Source organism: Lolium perenne, chromosome 1 (genome assembly GCF_019359855.2).
Source record: "Lolium perenne isolate Kyuss_39 chromosome 1, Kyuss_2.0, whole genome shotgun sequence".
In the NCBI taxonomy this organism is placed as follows: Eukaryota; Viridiplantae; Streptophyta; class Magnoliopsida; order Poales; family Poaceae; genus Lolium; species Lolium perenne.
The window spans coordinates 207,212,527-207,234,152 of NC_067244.2; the positions used below are offsets into that span (position 1 = coordinate 207,212,527).

The 21,626-nt window shown below is 44.7% G+C and overlaps 1 pseudogene; it reads right to left on the minus strand.

Annotated features, from left to right (window-relative positions):
- Nucleotides 1-1,402: 1,402 nt before the first annotated feature.
- LOC127321712 (respiratory burst oxidase homolog protein B-like) lies at nucleotides 1,403-21,194 on the minus strand (annotated as a pseudogene).
- Nucleotides 21,195-21,626: the final 432 nt, after the last annotated feature.

Here is a 21,626-nt window from a genome sequence, read left to right on the forward strand (position 1 = left end):
AAAAAACCACAGACAAATTTCTTAGGGCATGGCCAACCGTATGCTCTAACTTGCTTCCCCACAGATCCATCTAGGATCGGATGCCACGGTGTAGACTGAAATTTGGTTCGGATGTGTCAGTCGCTGCTTGCAGAAGAGGCATGATCCTCAGGTAAAGCATACGGTTTTGAACTTATTAATAAAAGCCATATGCATCATCACGATGCAGAGGCTCCCCTTTTCGAAAAAAAGGTAAAGAAAGGAGAAAAGAACGGAGAGATTGAAAAGGCATGAGGGTAAATCAAAGAGAATGGAGGAGATTGGCTATGGATGGGCCACCATGTGCAGCATGCTTGCATCACAAGGCCACTAGTGCATTGGGCAGATATAAAACAGAGTGGTCGAGTGGTCGCCTCACAGGTTTGTGCAGATGTGGTTGTACTGAAATGATTACTTATGCTCTTAGAGTCCATCAGAGATAGCCCGTCAGCGACAATGGTTTTTGCACTGGCATAACGTCACTGTGTGCATGCTTAACTGAAGAGCATCAGCTCAAGCAAACATACTCTTATTGTCACCTTTTTTGTAACCTTATCCAGTGTCCCATAAAAGAAAATACATGAAAGCCAAATGCAAGGAACCAAATGCATGATAATCCAAAGATCTCAAATTAAATGACCTTGACCTCCTGGGACCCGAAACCCCCACCAAAAGCAATGGGCAATGATCCGAATGAGACGAAGGAGGGCGTTGAGAATATGGCCGGCAAAGGAAAGATCCCACTAGAGGGTGCAACAGACTAGTCAAGCTTGCACATAGTTGGATAGTTCCTCTCGTTGTGTAGGGTCGATTTTGCAAATGGATTTTGGTTATTTGCAACGTTGGAGGAGGGTTGCTCTAAAACATTTAATACGATGTCGGCTTCGAGACAAGGCTCATTTATTTTAGTCTCTAGCATGGTAGATTTGATTGAAGTCTCCCGTAACCATCCATCTAGTGCCCGGAGGTGGTTTATGAGCCACGAGCTCCATGCAAAAAAAAAATCCTTCTTTGCAGTTGTTTTTAGTCAACCTGTAGGCAGAAGATAGCTACAAAGAGGTGCCTTCGCTATATTAATATACTATTTTATCTAAAAAAAGACAATGTGGCACGAGGAGGCAATTGTGGAGCTGACAGCAGTCTTCCTATCATCGTCATTAAGGCCCCTAACATTCCAAATCAAAACAAGATCTTGCTCATTCATGGTGGGAACAAATAAAACTCCAGGTTGCAAATGGATCAACAGAAACTGCCTCGAGGTAGCAGATACCACACATTTCAGGACATCTCTGCCAGTACACAGCAGCTACAACAGCAGCACAACCAACACAACCAACATGGCCACACCCGAGACTCTTACGCAAAGTGGGCATTGCAACCAAACTGACCCAACCTCTTCTTGACTGCAAATACAATCACAGGTCGGTGAGTTGCCGTTGGCAAAGAGGCTGCACGGTTTAAACAAAGCCGGCATAGACAACAATAGATGAAATCCATCAAGTTTAATGAAGAACCAACTGAGGTGATACAAGCAGGCTCAGTGCTCAAACATATGCGGACAACAGGCCGGCACAACAAACAGGCACATGCGCGCGCGCCTGCGACACGACCACCAGAGATGGAAGAAAAAAAAACTAGAAGTTCTCACTGTGAAACTCGAACTTTGTGTTTGTATCTGTCGAGAAATCCTTGGCGAGATTGCGCAGCTTCTCCGTCAACACCGGCTCGCCACAGTAGAACACTCCTACAATATTCAAAATGAACTACAAGAGTTAGTGCCAATCCAGAAAAGTAATGCCACTATTGCGAAATCGGAGAGAGTAGCATGTAGTTTTTTTTCTTTGATGCAAGAGAGAGTAGCACGTATTAGTTTCGGTACTGACCAACTCGTTGCCCGACGTGTCTGAGGGCGATGCGCTTGTAAACTTTGCGCCAGTCTGGTCGGCCGAAGTGGGTCTTGACATGGGTACCGGCGACGACATCGACGTCGTGCTTGGCAAAGTTGAGGGACCGGAGCATGGCGATGAGTGCGGACCGGGCGTCGTCATCCTCATAAACGCTGCTGCAGTGGTTATGGAGCTCAATGACACCCTTCTCGTCCGCCGCGGCCACCTCGTCCAGGACTCCACGGAACCACTCGAAGGAGCCTTGCTCCCTGGTGAGTCGTTCGAGTCCAGAGCGCTGAAATGCCACCTTTTCTTTGTGCAATTAAGTTTTCGACAAAGAGTATATTTTTTTTTTGAGAGGAAGAGTATATATTAATATTAGAGATACTAATTACACTCAGCCTCTGCAACAACGCACTGCCCTAGCGACATTACGGATGCACACAGCTAAAAAAGAAAAGCCCCACTACAGTGATCTAATCTTTTAAACAACAACACTAACACCATCATGACAACACCAGAAGTTCAGCTTCTCCAAAAGTGATGCCTCCAAGAAGGTAATAGTGCACCAGCGCTGTCGTCGCCTGATCATAGATCTTAGGTTTTCACCCTGAAGAAAATCATCACTCTCAAAACAATGCCTTCAACAAGGACATTGCCAAGCACAACCAATTAAGGCCAGAGCTTGGATTTTCACCCTGAAAGGTATGATTTTGAACTTCTCCTGTGCAGTCGCCCCCACTCGCATGCCGCTGCTCCAAAGACACCGATCACGAAGCCAATTCTTCCTTACCACCCAGACTCGAGACACCATTGCAAGACCACAGTTCTCGACTTTCATGTCATTCCCCGCCAGCACCACAGAACGAAAACGTGCTCCATGATAATAACCGCCAGCAGAGCTTTGAGACGCTCCCTCTGTAACCAAACGGCAAGAGTAAAAAACCATGGGTGCGCTCGACCGAATTCCACCCGATCCGGCAAACTCCAGGCTTGAATCGCCCAATGGAGCGCCGACAGAGCCTTCCGAAACACGACACATCCGCCAGATCGATGAGGACAGGCACCAGTAGATCTGCATCTTGGCGCGAGAAGAAATCCAAGGACCACCGCCATTATTCGCAAGATCAACCAGTCCCCACACCGCTGGTCAACTCCGATGCAGCAAAGGCTGAAGAGGAAAAAAAGGGGATCCAGTGCACGACCGGACTAACCCCACGATCACCGGATCGGGCCGCAGCCATCCACCAGATCTCGCGGGTCAGGGAGCCGCCACAGACGCCTCACCCCTCCTCCTCGATGCCTCCCGCCGGAGACCTCAAGCGTCGGTCATGGGGTAGCCACGCGGCCCTACGCCCCCGAACCGATCACCCACCTCCTCCCATGAGAGACCTCCAGGGCGCGCCTCCCCTGCCCACCATCGGGTGGGTGCCGCCACCGCTGCCGGTGAGGGCAGCAGCGATGGCCAGGAGGGCGTCCTTGAGGTGGCGGCGGCGGGGTCCCCCGGAGTCGCTCTAAGAGAGGAGCGACACGGGAGGAAACTGTTCCTGACTCGAGCGACAAGGTTGTCCTTTGTGGAATTAATGGTACGGTGAATCATAATCCTACGTACTCTTTCCTGCACGCTGGGATTCATCCCATTCCCGATCTGACGGTTTTTCAGATCGAAGCTGGCAGCTTATGCCTGCAAACATGACACTTAGCAAACAATGGCTATTTCGCGAAAACGCAAAAGCATTGCGTTTCGATGCATTGATAGATAAGAAGGTTATATGTACAAGTCCTCGAGAGGATTAACACCCCGCCATACAACTCGACCCAAGAAAAAGAAAGCTAATCTAGGGGAGTAGCTGACGAACACCCCGGGCTCCCGCGTCCGCCCATAGCCGTGCCTCAGCCTTGATGTCGCCGAACAGTGAAGTTACCGAAGGTTGCGCATTATCGAATCCGGTGTTTCCATATCCACCATGCAGTAAGCATGATTATCGACGAAATGCCCTTGCGCAGCTGGCGTGGGGCGGTCCGCACCACCAGCGACCACCATTCCGCGAAGTCACCCTCGACCGTGGGGGTCCCGAAGTGGATCTTATCCACGAGAGAACCTCAAACCAGACTATCCTAGAGAAAGAGCATCCAGTGAGTAAGTGCGTTATGGTCTCCTCAGACTGATCGCAAAGCGGACACCTAGGCGCGTGCGGTAGACCTTGCCGTGCCAGCCTTTCACCCGTCCAACACCTATCAAGGCATGCCGGTCAAATAAAGAACTTCACCCTCGGTAGCGCCCAGAACTTCCAATTCAGTCTCCAAGATCCTGAGATGATAGCCCCTGGAAGAGGGTGTCATAGCATGATCAAGCCGTGTATTAGGCATCCGTCGTCCAGCGCCAAAGCAGCTTATCCTGATCCATTGACAACGGTATGTCTCTGAGCCTGCTCCACAACTGCACGTACTGCCAAAGTGCAAGGGCGCTCGGCGCGCCGACTATGTCAGGGATCCAAGCGCGTCCAACTAGAGCTTCGCATACCGTACGCGCCTTTCTGCGGCGTTGCTATTTCTCAAGCGGTTCTAAGATCTTTTTCCTTCTCGTTCTCGATTCTGATTTGGACTGTTTGGTACTGTATAATGCTACAGCTACGGATGCAATGTTACGGAGTGACGTGCAAATCAGAAGGATTACAACCCCTTAAATCACGGGAGCAAAAACAATTTGCAACCCCTTTAATGCTTCTCCTTTCCAGTGTTTTTTCTATAATCGTGCATTCCTCGATGCTACAAAAGAAGATGATGCTATTTTCTCCAGCACGGTGAAAGATAGAGTAGGTTGAAGACGCCCATAGAATGGCTGACGTGTGCATGTTATGATCCTTGTTTGTGTTATGGTGTCTGTTTAGGTGCAACTATTTGGGGAAAAAACTACTGTGTACCTGAATGTAAGATTCATGTTGCTATTTTTGGAAGTAACTAAATCATGCTGCCATCTCCATTCTTACTACGAGATATCGGAGGTCAAAGTGATTGCATGGATGGCCAAACTTTACACCGTCGTCCCAAAGGTGTGCAACACCAACCTCGGCAACCATATTCATCCCCTCAACAAGAGTCCTACAAAACACGCGTGACTTATTAGTAGAACAACTAAAGCATTTGACTATAAAAGCAGAACGGATGGTGTTGTGTCCACCGAAATAGATGGTTCAGGGCTTCGGACAAAACTCCGAAGGGGAGGCGACTAAAGCTAGATTATGAAGATGGTTAATCTGATTGTGTTTTATTTATTTATTTATTTAGCTATTTATGTTCCACTTGTTGTGGTTAATCTGTAATCTTTGAATTAATTTAGAGTATGTTTCTTTCTGCCTCCTCTAGTTGTGTGGTTAATCTGAAAACTTAGTACCGCAAAAAAAAAAAACTTAGTACCTACCTTTTACTAACGTAGAGTCTACCTGTCAGCAGTGACATAACCCAGAGTTTCAGCCATATCGACCATACTGCAAACTGCAGAGTAAACCCAGAAGACGTCGGAATTTTTTCTTCCACGAGCAAGCAATATGGGTACGTCGGGAAAAACAACGTGTCAGCCTGGTACACCACAACACAACGGTGAGATGGATATTAAGCTGTCATATATTCAGTGACGGCGGCCGTTAGAGAAAGCTTTCTCAATGGGCCCCATAAATGTTTTTGTTGACTTGAGATATAAGTGTCTGTCGTGTGGATACGTGGACACAATGGGATTATTCCTGCGAGTAAGAAGCGTTCACAATCGGGTAATTCGTACCTCCAGCTGTCTAAAAATAAATATCTCATTGCGGGATAGCCCTGGTGGGAGTCATGTCTGATGGGCTCTGTCAGCCGTAAGACAAATGCTCCATGCTCGCTTTCAGGCGGCCAAAAAAACCACAGACAAATTTCTTAGGGCATGGCCAACCGTATGCTCTAACTTGCTTCCCCACAGATCCATCTAGGATCGGATGCCACGGTGTAGACTGAAATTTGGTTCGGATGTGTCAGTCGCTGCTTGCAGAAGAGGCATGATCCTCAGGTAAAGCATACGGTTTTGAACTTATTAATAAAAGCCGTATGCATCATCACGATGCAGAGGCTCCCCTTTTCGAAAAAAGGTAAAGAAAGGAGAAAAGAACGGAGAGATTGAAAAGGCATGAGGGTAAATCAAAGAGAATGAAGGAGATTGGCTATGGATGGGCCACCATGTGCAGCATGCTTGCATCACAAGGCCACTAGTGCATTGGGCAGATATAAAACAGAGTGGTCGAGTGGTCGCCTCACAGGTTTGTGCAGATGTGGTTGTACTGAAACGATCACTTATGCTCTTAGAGTCCATCAGAGATAGCCCGTCAGCGACAATGGTTTTTGCACTAGCATAACGTCACTGTGTGCATGCTTAACTGAAGAGCATCAGCTCAAGCAAACATACTCTTATTGTCACCTTTTTTGTAACCTTATCCAGTGTCCCATAAAAGAAAATACATGAAAGCCAAATGCAAGGAACCAAATGCATGATAATCCAAAGATCTCAAATTAAATGACCTTGACCTCCTGGGACCCGAAACCCCCACCAAAAGCAATGGGCAATGATTCGAATGAGACGAAGGAGGGCATTGAGAATATGGCCGGCAAAGGAAAGATCCCACTAGAGGGTGCAAAAGACTAGTCAAGCTTGCACATAGTTAGATAGTTCCTCTCGTTGTGTAGGGTCGATTTTGCAAATGGATTTTGGTTATTTGCAACGTTGGAAGAGGGTTGCTCTAAAACATTTAATACGATGTCGGCTTCGAGACAAGGCTCATTTATTTTAGTCTCTAGCATGGTAGATTTGATTGAAGTCTCCCGTAACCATCCATCTAGTGCCCGGAGGTGGTTTATGAGCCACGAGCTCCATGCAAAAAAAAAAAAATCCTTCTTTGCAGTTGTTTTTAGTCAACCTGTAGGCAGAAGATAGCTACAAAGAGCCTTCGCTATATTAATATACTATTTTATCTAAAAAAAGACAATGTGGCACGAGGAGGCAATTGTGGAGCTGTCTTTCTATCATTGTCATTAAGGCCCCTAACATTCCAAATCAAAACAAGATCTTGCTCATTCATGGTGGGAACAAATAAAACTCCAGGTTGCAAATGGATCAACAGAAACTGCCTCGAGGTAGCAGATACCACACATTTCAGGACATCTCTGCCAGTACACAGCAGCTGCAACAGCAGCACAACCAACACAGCCAACATGGCCACACCCGAGACTCTTACGCAAAGTGGGCATTGCAACCAAACTGACCCAACCTCTTCTTGACTGCAAATACAATCACAGGTCGGTGAGTTGCCGTTGGCAAAGAGGCTGCACGGTTTAAACAAAGCCGGCATAGACAACAATAGATGAAATCCATCAAGTTTAATGAAGAACCAACTGAGGTGATACAAGCAGGCTCAGTGCTCAAACATATGCGGACAACAGGCCGGCACAACAAACAGGCACATGCGCGCGCGCCTGCGACACGACACGACCACCAGAGATGGAAGAAAAAAAAACTAGAAGTTCTCACTGTGAAACTCGAACTTTGTGTTTGTATCTGTCGAGAAATCCTTGGCGAGATTGCGCAGCTTCTCCGTCAACACCGCCTCGCCACAGTAGAACACTCCTACAATATTCAAAATGAACTACAAGAGTTAGTGCCAATCCAGAAAAGTAATGCCACTATTGCGAAATCGGAGAGAGTAGCATGTAGTTTTTTTTTCTTTGATGCAAGTGAGAGTAGCACGTATTAGTTTCGGTACTGACCGACTCGTTGCCCGACGTGTCTGAGGGCGATGCGCTTGTAAACTTTGCGCCAGTCTGGTCGGCCGAAGTGGGTCTTGACACGGGTACCGGCGACGACGTCGACGCCGTGCTTGGCAAAGTTGAGGGACTGGAGCATGGCGATGAGTGCGGACCGGGCGTCGCCATCCTCATAAACGCTGCTGCAGTGGTTATGGAGCTCAATGACACCCTTCTCGTCCGCCGCGGCCACCTCGTCCAGGACTCCACGGAACCACTCGAAGGAGCCTTGCTCCCTGGTGACCCAGTAGAAGTAGGCCTGGCGGGTCCGGAACGATGCCGACGCGCCCACGCCGCCGGGGTCGCCGGACTCGATGTCCCCGTTGAGCCGCTTCATGTTGTTGATGATGTCCTTGATGATCGAGATCATGGGCGTGGCGCCGATGCCCAGCCCCACAAGTAGCACGACGTCGTACTGCTTGTAGTCTTGCGCCGGCGCACCGTACGGCCCGTCGATCAGCACCTTCGGGAAGCTGCAACACAAGCACGTTCTTCCCGTCACGTTTACTTCCACGACTTGAGCTAGTAATTCATTTAGCAAGATATTATTCACGTGACCAACATTAGCAATAAGAGATATATTTTATTCACGCAATCCTGCCCACAGAATTATTCTACTCTATCCTCAACTGATGGCCGTTGATCCTCCGAAAGTACAATACGTCTGGAGTTTACAACCAGGCATGCCAGTTACCAATGCACCGGCTCTAGCCCACCTATCCGACGACAATTGCGCCTTACTCTACACCAGCATCTGCTAAGTGCAACACTAACAAGGATTTCAGTCCTGCAGAAACCAACTCCTACTTCGTGCAGACTTCGCCATGTGAAACAACCAGCTGTTTCTGTATGTGGTGTGGTCACGCCACGAGGAGAGGTGAAAGCTAGCTGGAGTAATGTATAGAGGCCTCACGATTTCAGATAATATTTATTATTTTTTGGCGATTTTCTTATTTTGTAGTATGAAAATGTTTAGTGCTTGGAACATATTTTAAACATGTATTATGCGGCCTAAGAGCAACTGGTTAGTTTTTTTTTAACATGGCAACTGGTTAGTTCTACCAAAGGCTCTACTTCTTCTACTCTAAACCGTGTAACAATATTCTTCGCTGACTTGTGCATAGCTCCGCCGTTGCCCCTCTGAGTATTGTAACCGGGTTTTCTCGACAAGTATTCGGGTTTTCTACCAACTGGTTAGTTCCTCAATGTGGTGGCACAAGCCATCTATTCCTAAATAAATATGAAAAGGAATAATATACGCGATATCGTATTATTGGTAGGACATGAGTAAAACCATATGAGGACCGCCTAGTGGAAGATTTGTGTTCTTAAGCCTAAGGATTGAATAGGTCTTCATGATATCCACTGCTTGGTGATGCTTGCTAAATGCTAAGGGGTGTTGGAGATTAATCCGGAGGTCATTATAGTGGCTTGATCTTGCAAGAGAAAAAAATTACCCCTCCGGAGATCTATTGTCGGTGGAGCTTAAGAAGGGGGCCTCGTTCACTTGGCAAAGTATCATGGCGGATTTAAAAAAAATTAAAAGTGGAAACGACATATGTTTTTCACATGCAACCGAGCTAAGTAGCTAGGTATTGAAAGCACTAAGGGCCTTTTTGGTTCAAACGAATTTTAGAGAATTTGTTCCTTACGAAGCTTGTTTGGTTTGTAGGATTTGAACCCCTAGGATATTTTCCTATGACCTACTTTTTATGCAATTTCTTAGGGAAATTTTATTTCGATCCAACCTAATGGATATATTTTCTGTTTATATGACCTCTTATTTCAGAAGCTTGATAAATAATTCCATCCTTTGGAACTTCTTATTTCAGAAGCTTAGATGGTTTTGAAACCTCTTATTTTACTCTTAGTCGTACGTCTGGAACAAGGTGTGTTGGGCATTCTTGATATTCAAACCATTGTCATAGTCGCATTCCTGGTATATGGTGGTAACCTCGCGACTCGTGAGCATGCCAAAGGTGAGAGAGTGCAACCAGCGGGGTATTCGACTATGACCATCACTGTTGTAATGCGGAAAACTTGGCACTATAAAACAAATTCTATGGTCATTTTTGTCCTACTTTTACAGTTTTACTAAACCTTTCCTGGTCTATGCATAATTTTGTTGGCACCACCTATTGATGACGGAAGGATAAGTATTCATGTCATTCTGGCTTGCTATTTATTTGTAATGCGAAGTTATACACCAACAAAGTGAAAATGATAGATTACTGGTGGCGCCTCAAGGAGCTCCCACAAGCTGGCAACTTGGGAATGCGTGCACCGCTAGCCAAAGGCATAAGATACTTCGGTTGCCCAGGTCCCCCCTAACATGGAAAAAAATTCAATTAATCACTGGTTTTTTAGCTAAATGCTCTTGAAAACTATGTTATTTTGTGGCCTGGCCCTTCCCAAATGATTTGTGTGCTTATGCTTTCTTTGATAGCCCTCCTCAAAGTATTTTGCTGCCTCTGCCCCTGGTTGCATGAGGTCTCTCATGTTCTTGCGTCGTGCAAGCCCCTATTGCTCCAACACATGGAGTGTGTTGAAATAGAAAACATTCATGGATTGTTCGTACCTTTTTCATGGATCCATAGCAACCCACGAGTTGAAAAGTATGCTAGGTTGGCTGGATCAAGAGATTGCAGATCAAATCAATTTTGGGCGAGAAATCGCACGAAACAAAAACATGAGGGCTTTTCATGGTGAAATGGGGGATTTCTTCACTGGTTTTTACTAATCCAAGTTTGCTTTACATTTCATATTTCTCGGAGTCGATTTTTAAAGTGTAACTTCAGTCTAGTACAAGTGAAGCTATCACTTGTTCAGAAAAGTATTTGCAATTGGCTCTAATTATTTGCAAAAGGCTCTAATTATTCCACTCTAAACCTTGTAACAAAATTCTTTGCTGATTCTTTAAAAGCTGTGTGGGGGTAGCCCCCTCACTTGTGCAAAGCTCCATGTTTCCCCTTTGAGTATTGTGACCGGGTCTTCTCGACAAGTATTCGGGTTTTCCAACAATGGAAGAACAAACTTTTGTCTGTTCGAGGTAAATAAAGCATTCGTCAATGTGGTGGCACAAGCCATCTATATATATGTCACCACCAGCTTTTATTCCTAAACAAATATGAAAAACAATAATATCCGCAATGTTGTCTTATTGGTGGGGAGATGAGGATAATATCTCCACTCATCCTCCCCAAAAGCTAGAAAAGACAAAATGGGGCACGCCGGCGACAAAAAAGGCGCCCAGTCGGTCCCCTATAGCCTCCCCAAATAACAAACTTTAGCCGGCGGTCCCAATCAAAACCCAACCCATAGGGAGGCTGCTGGGGGCGCCGGCGTGCATGCAAATGATATTTTATTCTCTCTCCCCACATGGCTGGCCTACATGCAGCCTCACATGCAGGAATCTTTCATCTATCTTCTCACATGCACATGCAAGCAAATGGGGGCTAGGACTGGGCGGTGGCATCAATTTTTAGCCTCCCAAAGATTAAATTGCCCCCCAAAGGCCATTAGCCGGATGTGAAATGGGGGGCATTGAGTGGAGATGCTCTCACTTGGCAAAGTACCATGGCGGTTTTACAAACTTTTAAAAGTGGAAGCGACATATACTTTTCACGTGCAACCGAGCTAAGTAGCTAGGTATGGAAAACACCAAGGGCCTTTTTGGTTAAAAAGGATGTTAGAGAATTTGTTCCTTAGGAAGCTTGTTTGGTTTGTAGGATTTGAATCCGCAGGAATTTTTCCTAGTCTACTTTTTTATGGAATTCCAGAGGAAATGTTTCTTTCGATACAACCAAATGGATAGAATTTGTGTTTATATGACCTCTTATTCAGAAGCTTGATAAATAAGTCAATCTTTTGGAAGCTCTTATTTCAGAAGCTTAGTCGATGGTTTGAAACCTCTTATTTTGGAAGCTTAGTCGTTCGTATGGAACAAAGTGTGTTGATCATTCTTCTTATTCAAACCATTGTCATAGTCGCGTTCCTGGTATATGACGGTAACCTCATGACTCGTTAGCATGCCAAAGGAGAGAGTGCAACCAGCAGGGTACTTGACTATGTAATCACTGTTGTAAAGCGGAAAACTTGGCTCTATAAAACAAATCATATGGTCATTTTTGTCCTACTTTTACTAAGCTTTCTTGGTCTAAGCATAATTTTTTGGCAACACCTATTGATGACGGAAAGATTAATATTCATGTTATTCCGGCTTGCTATTTATTTGCAAAGCGGAGCTACAGCAGCAAATTAAATCGAAAATCCTAGATTATTGGTAGCACCTCAAGGAGCTCGCACAAGCTGGCAACTTGGGAATGCGTGCACCGCTAGACATAGACATAAGATGCTTCGGTTGTATGCAGTGGCGGAGGTAGGGGCCAGCAGCAGGGCCTGGCCCTCCCTAACATGAAAAAATTCAATTAAATCCCTGGTGTTTAAACTAAATACTCCTGAAAACTATGTTATTTGTGGCCTGGCCCTTCCCAATGATTTGTGTGCTTATGCTTTCTTTGATTTCCCCTCAAAGTATTTTTATGCCTCTGCCCCTGGTTGCATGAGGTCTCTCATTTTCTTGCGCCGTGCGAGCGCCTATTGCTTCAAGAAGTGGGGTGTGTTGAAATAGAAACATTCTTCGATTCTTAGTAACTAATTTTTTGTGGCTCCATAGCAACCCGAGTACTTGGCTAGTATGCTAGGTTGACCGGATCATGACATTGCAGATCAAGTCAATTTTGGGCAAGAAAATCACATGTAACACAAAACATTAGGGTTTTCACGGTGAAATGGGGGGGGGGGGGGGGGGGTTCACTGGTTTTACTAATCGAAAATCACCTTACATTTTATTTCTCTTAGTCGATTTAAAAAAAAGTGTAACTTCAGTCTAGTATAAGTGAAGCTATCACTTGTTGAGAAAAGTGCAATGCAAAGCTCAAATAAAAAGATCAAAATGTGCAATGCCTTTTTCACTAATCCAAAGATGAGAAAATCCTAGTCCATGTAGCTATAGATGAATTTTTTTTCGCGAGTGGACCGTCATGTACGGGCTAACAGGCATACCTCGGGTTGGATATGGCGCCGTCACGGTCGTACTCCGCCCTAAGAATCTCGGTCTTCCCCTCTGTAGGAGGTGGGCAAACCTGCAATTCGTATACACGACCATCGTATAATTGGTTATTAGCATAATACCTACGGATGTTCAGGAATAGACGCTGTAGGAACTGATGATGAGATCGATGAGATTAAATGTAGTATAGAATAGTACTTTTAAGAAGACATTCTTGAGCTCCTTGGTCCAGTCGCCGAGCGTCTTGATGTGGACACTGATATAGTCGTCCTCGGGCGCCGACATGATGGAGAATGGGTGCCTGCACGTCCGTGTTCATTCATCAAACCGATCGCTAATTACGTAAGACACTTGGGGATGTTCGCTGCTTACCACTGGAATGGCGAGACGGCAGCGCATTTGATGAAGATGTACTGTCCGCTCGTGTAGCTGAACCCCTGTGGCTTGGAGAAGTGCAGCGACAAGATGCTCGCTGGGTCAGGGTGCACCGCCACCTTGAGTTTCTTCACCGTCCGCACCCTCGACCGCAGCGTCCGTACCAGTCGCTCACACGCGTATATGATAATCGGCACCGCCAGGTACATCCACGTCTGCATATGCACCATACACATCCATCCAGAAACTAACCGTGTCAAGTTAATAGTTCTGTGCCTTCTGTTGGCTGCCACGTATGCATATGTATGTACGATACCCATTCATCCACAAGAAGTCATGATCACGTACGTACCGTCTTCTTTTGCCACTTGTTGGCGAGGTAGAGGAAGTGTCCATGCACAAGGAGCAGCGCGTAGACGACCACGAAGAGGTGGTGCGTGTACCAGAAGGCGTTGAACCCAGTGAGGCGTTTGAGCAAGGCATTGACAAAGCCAGTGAGGCTGTTGAGCGAGGCGTCGACACAGTGAGTGAGGCGGTTGCGCGGGGTGTTGGCGGACGCATGGAGCGGCTTCGGTTTGGAGAGTCGGAGCTTACCCCTCCGAAACCACGGCGTGGCGAGCGTGAAGGCGATGGCCATGAGCACCAGCATCAGAAGCCCCGTCCACCCCTCTGTGCCCTTCACGAACCACCAGTAGTTGGGCGGCTTCACATCGCCAAAGAATGGCTTCATGGGCTCGTACTCGTCACCGGTGGCATGCAGCAGCCGCGGGAAGTCACACGTCAGGTGGGATATGACGTGTAGCCCGGCGCCGACGGCGATCCCCGCTGCAACCACCTTGTGGAAGCCGAGGCTGTCGTCAAACGGCACGAACCTCCCGGCTCCGGAGCAACGTGATGGTGTTGCGGCAAACAGGGAGGAGGATGAGAGCCATGTTGAACTTGAGCATCTCGGCGCCGCCCTTGGCCACACACACGCAGTAGCCCATCACCTCGAAAACAGCGCGGCGGCGATATTGCACAAACTTCCAGCTGAAGAGGCCCACACAGATGGAGAGCCACAGGAGCATCACCCAACAGTGGCGCCAGTTGTTCTCAACGAAGTACGTGGCGCGACGGTACCACCTCCGGAACGGGTCAGGCTCCGCCGTCGGCTGGAGGAGCTGGCTTAGAGCCTCGCTCAGCTCATGGCTCTTGGGTGTCCGGATGCACATGGAGTCGCTTGGCGTCTGCAGCAGTAGCATCTCCAGGTTGTACAGCTGCAAATTTGGATACATCACCGTCAGCAACATATTATGCACCACTGTTGGAAAACAATGATATCATAATACCTCGATGTAGCCGACGTTGTAGGGGTCCAGTTCCTCCATTATGAGTCGTGCATACTCGTGGCACTGCTCCTTGACCATTGTTAGTTGGTTAGCCGAGGCACTTAGCCTGATGATCTGCACCAAGAAATATTGACCCCCAAAATATCAATATTTAGTGAAATGTGAGATCTTTAACAATGAAATGACTAATTAAGCGACACTATTCAGAAAACATATTTCAGAGTGCATGTTGTGCGTGCAAGTGGTTGACACTGACATGTTGTGCAAATGTAATGTAACATCAATTATCCAAAGCATTTCTCTTAGCATGCTCAACTAGGAGATGCTCCCTCAGTTACAGAATAATTGAAGCTCTAGTTTTATCCTAAATCAAATTTCACTAAGATTGACCAGATTTAGAGAAAAAATGTCAATATTTAAAACATCCAATCAACACAGTATGAAAATATATAGTATGATGAATCTAATAAAACTAAATTGGTGTTCTAGTGGTATATTTTCCTATAAACTTGGTCAAACTGAAAGTAGTTTGACTTAGTACAAAACTAGAACTTCAATTATTTTAAAACAGAGGGAGTAGTAGGTTTGTAGAGAAAAATATATCGATAATTTGTACTTGTACATAGATCAAAGATTTAATATACTAACATAGATCAAACATTTAATATATCATACAACAACAACAACATCAAAGCCTTTTTTCCCAAGCAAGTTGGGGTAGGCTAGATATATCATAGATCATTCTAAATGTTTAAAACCATGTGAGACCGATTGGATGATGACTAGGAGATTTATTGTATTCTTGGATTGCGAGAGGTTGTGTATAGAATAGAAGACGGTTTCATTCCCCATCCACGGTAACTCTAATTGGCAAAGACAGAAGTCAAATGTGGGCGACAAGAGATGACACCACATCCCACATTGGAGTAATGTGAGACTTTTCTTAAAAAGACGGCCGAATGAATAAACTAGTCAAATAGTAGTGGGAATTTACCTCTTCAATCTCATCCTCGCTGATCCTCCCGTCGGCGTTCTTGTCCACCCTGTTATTTAGTTAAAAGGGTGATTAATAAATTATAGCTCATTTAAGCGGCTTTTGTTAATATAATTGTCCGGTTTAAGGCTAGCCATAGTGGGAAGTATCATGGACTAGTATCATGCACATGATACTAGTCTACGTTATTACCTCTGTTGTGGGTAGTGAGTGTGGTATCAAAAGAGTTTAATTAAATGTTTTGTGGGATCTAAAGTAGTACCTCAACATTGTGATCTAGTTTGTGGGGTATACATGGATAAATACACAAATAAAATTGAATGGATCTGTAATAAACAAAAAGGTCCAATAACATCAATAAAATATATACACATATTTAGCATTACATGGATCAAGACTCGCAAATAATCCATCATGGCCCAAACATATTCCAACAATCAAATAAATTTTTAGAGCTCTATGCTTCGGACTGTCACAGATTCTAGCATCATTGTAATTTATGTCGACAAATTTATAAAGAAGGTGTTGGTGTTTATACCTGAATCTAGTAAATAATGCAGGCCAATAGAAAAATTATTCAGAGATCAGCTATGTTGATCCACTATACAAATTTGGCACTTAAATACCGAATGCCAGGCCCCAATCCAAGTTTCAGTATTAACGGTGAGTTTGGCAAAAATCCTATGCTAGCAGAGTTAAGAGCATCAGTGTACACACGTATATGTACTCAAGGTTCAGGAAAGCGGAAAAAAAGCATCGCTTATGCGCGCTGAAGCGCAATGCGGAGGCCTTCCGCATTGATTGCATAAGCACTTAAGCGGAAAAAAGAGGGAAAAAAGCGCCGCTTATGCGCGCTGAAGCGCTAAGCGGAAGGCCACCACACCAATTACGCTTAACGCTTTCCTGAACCTTGTATGTACTACATTCTTGTGTTGATGTGTGTACTGAAAATATAGCATCACAATGATAAAGGTTTCTTGCAGAAAATTTACAAGAGTCTCTACTAAATATAGCATCACACTGACAGATTGCTAAACTGCAGAGCAAGGGCCCCTCCCTCTCTTGCTGAAACTAAGAGAACTGCACTTGACAATATCTCAAATCTTCTTTCTATTGTTTTACATAAACATGAAACTGCACTGCTAATTGTGAAATTGCTGCTGTTTCAGTATGGTAAGAATGGACTATTCAGGACCGGAACAGATTGCAGTGTGATGATCCAACCTGCAGGACTCGTGTACTACTCGTGTACCGACCATGACCATCATCTAGCAAAACATGATGAACTTACCATTGATTCAAACAGAGGTTGGTGGAGGAGCTTGCCGGAGCGCCGGGTAGAAGTGCGGCGGTGCCCAGGGGTTCGCGGAGGAGCTTGTCAGGGCGTCGGGGTAAACGTGTGGTGGTGAAGAGGAATTTGAGCAGGAGCTTATCTGGGCGCCGCCCAACTGCTGCCGTGGCAAGGTGGCTGACGGGCGGACTAGCGCCGTCTCGTTGCGGGCACCGGATCTCGCCATGATTCGGGCGGCGCCACTGGCCAGCTTCAGCGCCGGCAGGCGATCCGGGGAGCGGAGCCGAGATATGAGGCAGCAGTGACAGGGAGGGAGCAAGAGATGGAGGCGTTGGGCACGAGAAGGAGAGCAGGAGGCGGAGGACGAAGGGAAGGTGGGGGACTGGGGATTCCGCAATTGTTTTTTCTTTGTGGTTTGCTAATTACTAGTCGGTAAAAAAATTCAACTTCTGCATTTATTTCCCAACTTTAACTATTTACCAATATCTTTCTTAGGGTTGTTAAGTATCTATTCTTCTACGGAGTAAAGTGATTTATCAATACAAATCTTTAACTTCAACACTAGTTTACCGACTTTAAATATCTAGCAGTAATTTTTTGAGGGAATTAACTTTACTTATCTAATAGTAGTTGCAGGTTTGCTTGCTCCTCAGCCCTCCAAAACCTATTTATGCGCGATGAACAGTGCCCGCACATGAACAGTGTATTAGACCCCCATTTTTTCTTTACTTTTTACATGATTTATTTTAATAACTTTTAGAGATTTTTCTTAATAATTCTTGATAGTAATTTATCAATAGAAATCTTAAGCTTTCACCAATTTTTTGATAATAATTTGTGAGTGAAAATCTTCAACTATGGCAGTAATTTTTCGATGTTAACTATTTAAGCATATTATTTTAGGTTCATTAAGTACCTATTTTTTAAAAAGTATTTTATCGGTACAAATCTTTAGCTTTAATAGTAGTTTACCGAGTGGCGAGTGGTGTTACTTATCCAATGTTTCCTTTAATTCATATTAATTGACTCAATTTTATATATTCTCTCCGTCTCAGTTTACTAGTCTCTCTAGGTCACCAATTTGACCTATATAATTTAAATTATGTAATGTAAAAATTATATCATTAGAAAATAGAACATCTAAACTTTCTAATGATATATTTTTTTATAACATATAACTAATGCTAACTTGATCAAATTTATGACCTAGGGGTACACGCACGCTTAATAAACTGTGGGAGAGGGAGTAGTTATAGATGTATGTAGTCAACAACTGCGTCTAGATACATCTAAATTTAGAAAAAGTTAAATCAATTAATTTGGATCGAAGGGAGTAGTAATTACTTGAGCACAAGTAAATTTTCACCGGTAATTTTATAGTAGTAATATCCTGACAACAATTTTTCAAGGTACTTAACTTGTGATAGGTAATTATTCTAGGGTGGAAAATTCCTCCTCGCTATTTTTTCAAGAGCTTTTCTTCAACAGTGCACAGACGTGTGTTATGTTTTAGAATTTTTCACGGTAGTTTCAGACGATAATTTCTCGTTATTAATTTCTAGATGGTGCATAATTCTTCGGCAGTATTTTCCTAACAACTTTTTTCAGCGTACGAACGACAATTCTCTCACATTAGTTCTTCCGCACCTTTACTATAATAATAATTGTTTTCTTGTACAGTGTTTTTGAAAAAAAAAATACGTCTACGATATCACCAGAAATATGTAATTACTCCACCACTCGTCGCACGTTTTATATGGAAAAATAATATTACTTTCTTCTACAGTGTTTTTGAAAAAAAAAATACTTACTCCACCTTCCCCTGCCTCTGTCAGCGGAGAAAATGCTATCATCTTCTTTTGTAGCAACTCCAGAAATAAAATATTTCACTATCCGTCGCCTCTTTAAGTCATCGAAAATACTATTATCTTCTCTATGGTATCTCTATGCCGTCTGTCATCTTTTTCAACCGTAGCGCATTGTCCTCGCTCTGGGCACTACAACTACAACATAGTGCTATAGGTACACTACCTTATTTTTCCACATCGCCCTACAATCATCTAGTGATTTCTCTTCTTTTTTTTCATCTCTTCGCGATCACCTACATGCCTTTGAAAAAAATTCTAAACCGTGCCACTACGGTAGCACTTTTACATAACTTGAACAATGATTCTACACCAACACTTATGTAGTACTTCAACAACCCAGATATTGTACTATTTATACAATATTTTAACCAACGATCTAGATACAAAAATATAGTGTATCGCGGCACCAACCTTATATGGCCGTATCTCTAAGAAAAGTTAGAAGTTGTTTGTGTGCGTGCTCTAAGAACCAAGAAGAGGACATCAACAATATGTTTCCAAACTCAAAATTCTCATATATTATAAGCTTAAACCATGAGCTGATGAGCCTGATTTACGTTTTGCTTTCACTACTGGATGATCTTTGCCTCAAAAATCGCCACTAGAAACTAATGAAGGTTAAAAAAAAAACAACGCAAGAGGCTTGGGATTTCATTGATAGAGTATAATTAATGAAGGTTTTATGGTATTGATATTGAAGTTAACACGTGGTAACTTGTTAGTAAAAGGGTATTCAACTTATATGATACTTCCCTAACAACAAAAGAGCCTGAAAAAGTTTGGCAAACATACACATACAGGGTTTTGTTAATAAGCCTCGTCGATGTGAAACTAATGGTCAAGACGGATTGCGAAGCGAGACTTGGCGGGACAATTTCAGAAATTCGTCTCTGACAGGGATCGAACTCTGGTCGTTTAGGGTGCGTCACTGCGACCCCAACCACTAGGCTAAGCCTACATCAAGATGCTAGTAGGTTATCATTTAGGATTTTCTCAGACTCTCTTTAGTTCGAGAAATGAACTAGTTTTGAAAAGGTGGTCAATTGGAATTTTTATCCATTTGATTGAACTAAGTATGGAGTGTATCCTAATCCTGAGTTCCTGACCCGCTTGCATATCTCGAAATCAGCTTAAATGCATGAGGCCAACATGTTATATCTTTATTGTGTTGTAGTTCCAATTTTCCCTACCTCATTTTTTTTGTTTTTTGGCTCTGGCCATCATCTTGTTTGCTTCTCCTATATCAATATAAGGCAAAAACTTTTTTGCCCGTTTCAAAAAAAAAAAAGTTCCAATTTTCCTCTGCACTTAGCACGAAACTTTTTGCATACACCTACTACAAGCAGTCAAGCAATAATGCTAAACCTACGAGTGGGCTCTGTGAAGCATATATTTAACAATCTAACTATCTTTGCTTATCACATTTACGTCAGCGGATTAGGCGAAACTCCATGGAGAGGGCTCGCGCGAGGGAGCAACTTGCGAGTAAGCTCCTTTAGGAATGCCACTTATAAGTAATAATTCATTAATCGATGGCCGGGAGTTTAATTAGCTTACATATCGAAGAATGTCTGCAGGCGGCTGTCGAAGCTGGTGTCCGAGATTTGGTCCCAGAACTCCAACAGCTGCGCCTTGTTGATGCTGTCTCCGAAAATTTTCCGCCGCCTTGCGAGCGCGTCAAACAGCTCGCCGGCGAACGCAAGCTCCTTCATCCCTGCACAATTGTTTGTTTAGCTATGGTGCGGATTGCTTGTTTCTTGTCGAGACAAGATGAAGCGAGGCGATCGAGGTTTTTTACCGATGCACTTGGCAAACTTGGAGCGGTGGAGGAGGCCATCCCTGGCTTCTTCGTCGAAGCAGCTCTCGGCGGCGGCCCTCCCGTCGGGTCCGTCAGCAGTCCGGGCAAGGAACTTGAGCATCCCCATCGCACGCGTGGCGGCGGAATTGGACCTATCGATGCGGCTGGGGCGGTTGAAGGCCGCGAGCTGCCGGAGCTCCTGCGACGCCTGCTTGATCCGCGTCGAGGCGTTCCGGAGCAGGCCATGGCCGTACGAGGAGGCCGGCCGCTTCTGCGGCGTTTCGTCCGAGTCCTCGCCGCGAACCGCCGGATCCACGATGACCACGTTACCCTCATCGTCGAAGCTGACATCCACGTAGCTGTTGTCGTCGCCGTCGTTGCTGCCCACGCGCGGCGCGGCTACCGACTCCGCGAACCGTGTGCTCTTCCTCGTCGCGGAACGCTTCCCCAGCGGCCCTACTCTCCCGTGCACGCTGTCGCGGGCCAAAACGATCTCACCCACTCCGCCACCGTCCCCGTCGTCGGCCGCCACCATGTTGTTATGCATGGCCGGCCACCGGTGCTACGTGCTAGCTCGTCGAACCCAACGAAGCACCAAAACCTCCAAGAAACGCAGCTAAAGCTGCTGTAGAACTTAACGCACGCGCGCGAGAACTCGTGGTAGTGGAGGTTTCGGCTAGGCTCGGGTAGTCGCGGAAGAAAGGCAGTACCTCTAACTCTAAGAGGAGGGATGATTGAACGCGTCTGGTCCGGTAGTGAGAGCGGAAGGGACGAGTGGGTGATGGCTATTTATAAATAAATGAATCAACTTTATCTAGATATATTTAATTATATAGATATCTTTATATTTACAAAAAATAGTAACTTATTTTAGGATGGTGTGGGTATTATTTAGAAATGTCAATATATAAAAGTTACTATTTTATCAAACAGATTATGTTATCAAATCGTAGTTGCAACTTGCAACATGATATGGATAGTACAAATTATGAAGCAAATTTAACGCTTGCGACATTTTCTTAGTTATATTTTCACTTGCAATTAAAATGTTTTTGAGTTGCAATTTCATTACAACTGAAAAACTCAGTTGCAATCTAACATGTAAGTCACAGATACAATGCAATTAATTGTATAGGATTGAGAACTAACTTGAGAATTAGCAAAACCGTAA